The sequence below is a fragment of the Pantherophis guttatus genome, chromosome 15 (assembly GCF_059756535.1).
Source record: "Pantherophis guttatus breed Tessera chromosome 15, ASM5975653v1, whole genome shotgun sequence".
NCBI lineage: Eukaryota > Metazoa > Chordata > Lepidosauria > Squamata > Colubridae > Pantherophis > Pantherophis guttatus.
The window spans coordinates 7,028,375-7,035,000 of NC_142077.1; positions in this window are offsets into that span (position 1 = coordinate 7,028,375).

Below are 6,626 nucleotides of genomic sequence, written 5' to 3' on the forward strand. Positions count from 1 at the left end.
AACAAAAGGTCTCGCTTAAGAACTGACATTTTCGGCCTTCCTCGCTGTCGTAAGTCGAGGATTACCTGTACTTCATGGGACAAAGTCAGGATGTTAAAAGACCGGCGAGCGAAGGAAACTAGGGCCTTGTCTGGCTGTTTCTCCCACCAGGCCGAGCGTATTCATCGCGGCTTGCAAAACCAAAAAAAACCAAAAAAAAAATACGGTTGGCAGCCAAGCGAACTCCCTCACCTCGGGCGTCTTCTGCAATCTGCGTTAAGCAACGGGCCAACCCAGTTTTCGTCTTCCCCAAATGAGGAAGCGAGAGTGAGCTGGATAAGAAATATATATATATATATATATTTTTTTTTTACAGTTTTTGCAAGAAAACTTGAGAGGCGCTGGGCTCTTGTTCTTTGCAAATCCCCGCTCCGGTTTGCGAAGAAATATTTTGCTCGGTTTCTATGCAACCGCTTTTTTTCAAAAAATAAAATAATAAAATTCCTTAAGGTTCTTTTTTCTTTTTTTTTCTTTCCTTCGATATTTGCAAGAGTGGTATCCATCAAAAGGGGGAGAGGGATTCATGGAGCAGGGATGAAAACTTCCAGGGTGGGTGGGGGGCTTACGAAACAGCCGCCACCGCCTTTTTCCTTTCCAACCGGCCGATGGAATGTGTTTTTTCGTTCAGGGGCTGTCGAAGGCCCCGGGAAAAATAATTTCGGAGGGGTGAGGGAGAGCGAATATTTTATCGGTCTTCCTTTCCAGACACCCAAACATGCGGGACAGCCAGCAAAAATGAAAGAATTCAGCTTTTGCCTCGTGGGGTGTGTTTATGTACAAAACCATGGCAACCCCCCCCTCCCGCGACCGGGGATGTGATGAGGCACTAAACTTGCCAACAACTGTTGTGTGTCAGCTGGCCTTGGGTATAAGGGAAGTGTGTGATGCTTTTATGCAAGCTTGCAACATTGCCGGAGGCCCCCCCCCCAAAAAATTGCAATGGCGGCTCCCAAGGAACTAAAGACTCACAATTCCCCCCTTCCAACCCCCCCCCTTTTATTTATTTTATTTATTTTACATTTCTGCAAAAGGGACGGGAGGTGGAATTTCTCCTTGGGGAAAAAATTCGGAGATCTGCAGTTCCTAGAAAGCCCCTGGAGCCTGGGGAGGGCGAAAAACGGGCCTTCCGGTCCCACCGGAAGTCGGAAAACGGGCCATTTCTGGTCTCCGGGGGGGAGGGGTGGGGAAGGCTGTTTTTGCCCTCCCCAGGCTCCAATAAAGCCTCTGGAGCCTGGGGAGGGCGGAAAAACAGGCCTACCAGGTCCACCGTGCCATAAACTGGGGGAGCACCAGGGGGAGGTCGTGTGTGCATGCAAGGAAGGGCGGGGCACATTGAATTATGGGTATGGGTATGCGCACGAGCGACCCCTCACACTCCCTCCGTTTTTGGCACGCGACGGCAAAAAGGTTAGCCATCGCTGCCCTAAACCATTTCAGACAAGTGGCCGTCCAGGTTCTTTTTGAAAGACTCCAGTGTTGGGACCATTCAGAAATTACTGGAGGCCAGCTGTTCACTCAAGCCATCAAAATAGAACTGGAAGGGACCTTAGAGGTCTTCTAGTCCAACCCCCCTGGACAGCCATTTCAGACAAAATGGCTGTCCAGTCTCTTCTTAAAACACCTCCAGTGATGGAGCAACCACAACTCCTGGAGGCAAGTTGTTCCGCCGATTAATTGTTCTCGCTGTCAGGAATTTTCTCCTCAATTCCAGGTTGCTTCTCTCCTTGGTTAGTTTCCATCCATTGTTTCTTGTCTTGCCTTCTGATGCTTTGGAGAATAGATTGATCTCGTGTTCTTTGTGGCAGCCCCTCAAATACTGTTCGTATCAGCTAGTCAGAGGTGGAATTCACTTATCTTCCCTACCAGTTCGCAAATGTGAGCGCGAGCATCTTCTACGTGTGCTCTTCCGTCCTCACATGCTCTTTGCTCTCTCGCGCGCCTTCCGCACATGTGTACAGCCTCCAAAACGTGGCCAAATAGGACGGCATTACGCCCAGGCGGGTGGGCATGGCCTACCTCAGTTGCCGCTACCGGTTTTCCCGAACCGGCTGAATCCCACCACTGCACCTAGTCCTTCTTTTCATCAAACTGGCCGTGTCCAATTCCAGCAAACGTTCTTCATATGTTTTAGTCTCCAGTCCCCTAATCACCTTTGTCGCTCTTCTCTGCGCCCTTTCCAATCGGGAACACGTCGGGCTGTTAAAGCATCTCTCAGTTATCAAAACTGGGAGTCGTGGCGTCCGATTGGTCTGAATTAATTATAGACATACACACACACACACCGGCCATCTCCAAAAGCCAATATTGGTTCACACATGAGCTGATCTTTGAATTCTGATAGGATTTGTTTGCTTTGGCCCCAAAGCACATTCAATATTTATCCAGGGCAAACAATCTCGAGCTTGGAAGGATCCGGAGACGAGGCTGAGATTAAATAAGGGCAGCTTGTTCCGTTCTTAACCAGCACGCTGGCGGTTTGACACGTCCTCCTGGAAGGACCGAATTCAGACAAAGTTCGCCGCGTCCCCCTGGGGGGGGTCATGTGATCCCCTTTGGTGACCTTCGGACGAGCAAAGTCGACGGGGGAAACCAGATTCACTTAACAACCATGTTGACTAATTTAACCAATGCGGCAGGTGTGAAATGCTACCGGTTTGCTCCGGTTCGTGCGAATCGGTAGTGATAAAAACTACCGGTTCAGTCAAACTGGTAGTTAAAAAAAGCTACTGATTTGTCCGAACTGATATTTCCGACAATCAGCTGTGCCACACGGTTTATATTCGGTAGACAGCAGGAAATCCTGCTGCTGTTCTGCCCCAGCTACGGACCCCAAAGAACACAGCACACACAAAGTCCAAAGAAACCTTAAATTTACTAATTAAGGACTACTAATGAGCTTTCTTAGTAGTTGTTCGAACACACGTACAGTTTAAATCAGTCTTTTCTGAACAAGGGCTGTTAATTTAACTTCATTAACAGCCGACAAGAATCCAAAGAATAATAACTCAATTCTGAGGCACAGTCTTTCAGATAACCGTAATCTTACTGTAGTTGGCAGAATGCCCAGAAGCAATTTGCAGGAAAACTGACAAGAGAGAAACAAGAGCCGAATCAAACGTTTCTGGAATCAAGACGCGAAGGAATATGAACGAAGTTGTTTCCTGCAAATTGCATCAGTAGTCCTTCCTTAAAAAGGCTAGGGGAATGGCCAATTAGCCCCCAGCCTTACTCTCGAGGAGACCTCCTCTTGAGGAGCCACTCCTGCCTTTTAACAGCTCTGCGCGCTCGTGCATCGAGAAGAGGCTCCTCCTCTTTTTCCTCTTCACTTATGAGAGCTTCTGGAGGTTCTGAAGGCCCTGGCTGAATCTCCGCCTCTGGCACCACATCTTCTCCAGCCTCCTCACTGTCTGACTCGAGCGGCAGCTGCACAGGCTGTTGGCGCAGCACCACACCAGCCTCCTTGCTGTCGGAATCAGCTACTAACTGCACAGGCCGCTGACGGGCCACAACAGCTGTCTAGCAAAGCTAAATCAAGCGGCACAGCTGTTCCCCCCCTCGCTATTCTACTTACCTAGTGAAGTCTTCTTTTTCCACACGAAGCACGTATTTGGCGCACACTGCGTATGCGCACGCAGCAAACCAGTGGCAATCCGCGGAGGATTTCACCGCTGCACTGTGGTGATTCACCTAAGAAATGTGGCAGGAAGAAAAAAAAATGCAAGTAAACCAGGAATCTGGCTGGCATATAAATTGAAAAAGGAGAAAGAAAGGAAATTGGTACACCAATTGATGGATGATGAAGGAACTCTTCACCATCAAAATGACGATAAAAAGAAAGTGATTCAAAACCATTACGGAAAACTCTTATGATCAGGAGACAATTTCAGAAGATAAAGTAAAACAATAAGAAATGTGGCAGGAAATGTCATAAAACAGGCCAAAATCCACTTGAGAAACATTTGGGGCTCAGTTGTGGTCATAAGTTGAGGACTACCTGTATTTTAGGCATGCCAAATCCTTGGCTTCGTGTTCAGAGCTATTCAGGGTTATTACGGCAATGTGCCGGGTGCGAATCCCAAGTGCGTCATGGATTGATATTTTCCTGGGATGGGAAAAAAGTGATTTAACGACCGTCACTCGCCCTTACGACCGTCGCTGCATCCTCATTGTGCTCACGTGATCAAAATTTGAGCAAGGACGAATGACGGTCGTAAGACACTTTTCCCACAATTTTCCACGGGAAAACCCCCCAGTTTTTGGGAAAAGTGATGTTTGTATGACACACTTTTTTTTCTGGGTTTAATGTTCTCATTAGCTCCAAGTCAACGCTGGTTGACTGTAAGTGAACTCTTGATATCTAATATCCCGGAGAACAGCGTGCGATGCTTTTCCCACCCTTTTAAAATTATTATTATTATTATTATTTTAGTTCGGATTGCGGCCGACGGCGGAGTTTAGACGTGCCGGCGAGCATTTCAACCGATCCGGAGAGTTTTCCCCGCAGGAACAAACGGACAGCCCCTTTTTCCAGCAAAAACATGTGCCTTCTTGATGCAGGTTTTTTAAAAAGAGATTCCAGCAACTTTGCTTTTAAAAATAGAAAAAAGACCAGCGCTTCCTAAGAAGTATGTGAGATAACCCCGCTCGCTAGGAAAGTTGTAGGTTGCTGATCAGAGAAGAATCCAGAACTGGATCTTATTTTTAACGCTGTTTATTCCCAAGAAAGCTCTTTTGGGGATCGATTGCAACCCACAGTTTTCAATGGTTTTCAGTGTGTTTGGGGAAGGAAAAACAGCTACTGGGAGTCCTTGACTTACGACGAGCTGAAAATTTCCACGGTTGAGCGAACCGGTTGTTAAGTGAGGTTTGCCCCATCTTACGACCTTCTTTGTAACCGCTCTTAAGCGAATCACTGCCGCAGTTAAGTGCCCATTGCTAAGCTAAACGGTTCTTAAAGAGAGTTGTGCCTGATTTTGTGAGCTTTTTTTGGGGGGTGGAGGCACAGTCGTTAAGCGAATCTGGCTTTCCCCACTGACTTTGGAAGTTGGACAGGCGGCTGGGGAGGTTGCCAACGGGAATCACGATCACAATGTCACAATGCCCAAAGGGCCAAATGTTGACCACACGAGCAATGAGGATGCAGCGACAGTCGTAAGGGCGAGCGACGGTCGTAAGTCACTCTTTTCAGTGCTGTTGTAACTTCGCACAGCCACTAAATGAATGGTTGTACGTCGAAGACTATCGAATATTGAATACTGCCTATGGGTCTGCTTGTCTGCTTTTCTCAAACAGGAGGGCGTCCAGGAATGGTATTCAGCCGGTTCGAGAAAACCAGTAGCGGAGATTGCAGGTGGGCCCGTCCTGGCTCTATGCTGTCCTATTTACCGTATTTTTTGGAGTATAAGACACACCGGAGTATAAGATGCACCTTAGTTTTTGGGGAGGAAAATAAGAAAAAAGCTGATTGGCAGGTGGATTGGCCTCCCGGAATACCCCCAATCAGCTGTTCCCAGAGGTGAATTTTAGCAACAGATTCCTTGGTTGTGAGCTCTGTGCCTTGCTTTTTTTTTTTGCTTTTTTTTCTGCCTCTGAAACTTCTGAAACTCTGTTTCAGAAAAAAACTTTTTTTCCTGCCTCTGAAAGCCTCTGAAACAGAGCTTAGCTTCTGAAACTCTGTTTGGAGGCTTTTTTTCTGAAGTTTGGCGGCTTTTTTTCTGAAGCTCTGTTTGGAGGCTTTTTTTCTGAAGTTTGGAGGCTTTTTTTCTGAAGCTCTGTTTGGAGGCTTTTTTTCTGAAGCTCTGTTTGGAGGCTTTTTTTCTGAAGTTTGGCAGCTTTTTTTCTGAAGCTCTGTTTGGAGGCTTCTTTTCTGAAGCTCTGTTTGGAGGTTTCTTTTCTGAAGCTCTGTTTGGAGGCTTTTTTTCTGAAGTTTGGAGGCTTTTTTTCTGAAGCTCTGTTTGGAGGCTTTTTTTCTGAAGCTTCGTTTCTGATGCTTTTTTCAGCCTCTGAAACCTCTGTTTGAGAAGCTGGACGGGACTACATTCAGAGTATAAGATGCACCCAGATTTTCACCCTCTTTTTTGGGGAGAAAAAGGTGCGTTTTATACTCCAAAAAATACGGTAGGCATGTTTTCGAGGCCGGGCATATGCGTGGAAGGCGTGTGCGTGTGGCGAACCGGTGGTAAGCATATTGGAAACCCACCGCTAAGGGTGTTTCAATATGGCGGCTTTGAACTCCCAGAATTCTTAGCAACCATTTGTTGGATGGGGAATTCTGGGAAAATGTGCAGCCCGTCTGGGAAAAACTTTCCCATTAAGGAAGGAGGGAGACTAGGCCTCTGAGAAGGCCCAAATGTTATTTCCCATTCTTTGTTTTAATTGCTCTGGAATGCACGCCAAAAATAAAGTTATAAAATGTTTCCCGTCATGATTATCAGGGACTGGGAGATTCAGCATTAACAAACATCAGAGGTTTTTTTTTTGTGTTTATTTTTTACCCCTTTTTTGTGGGTTCCCGGATTACGTGCACCATAGGCTTGGCTTTCGTCTGGCGCTCAGCCAAAAACATAACGCATGAAAAGCAAAGAGGG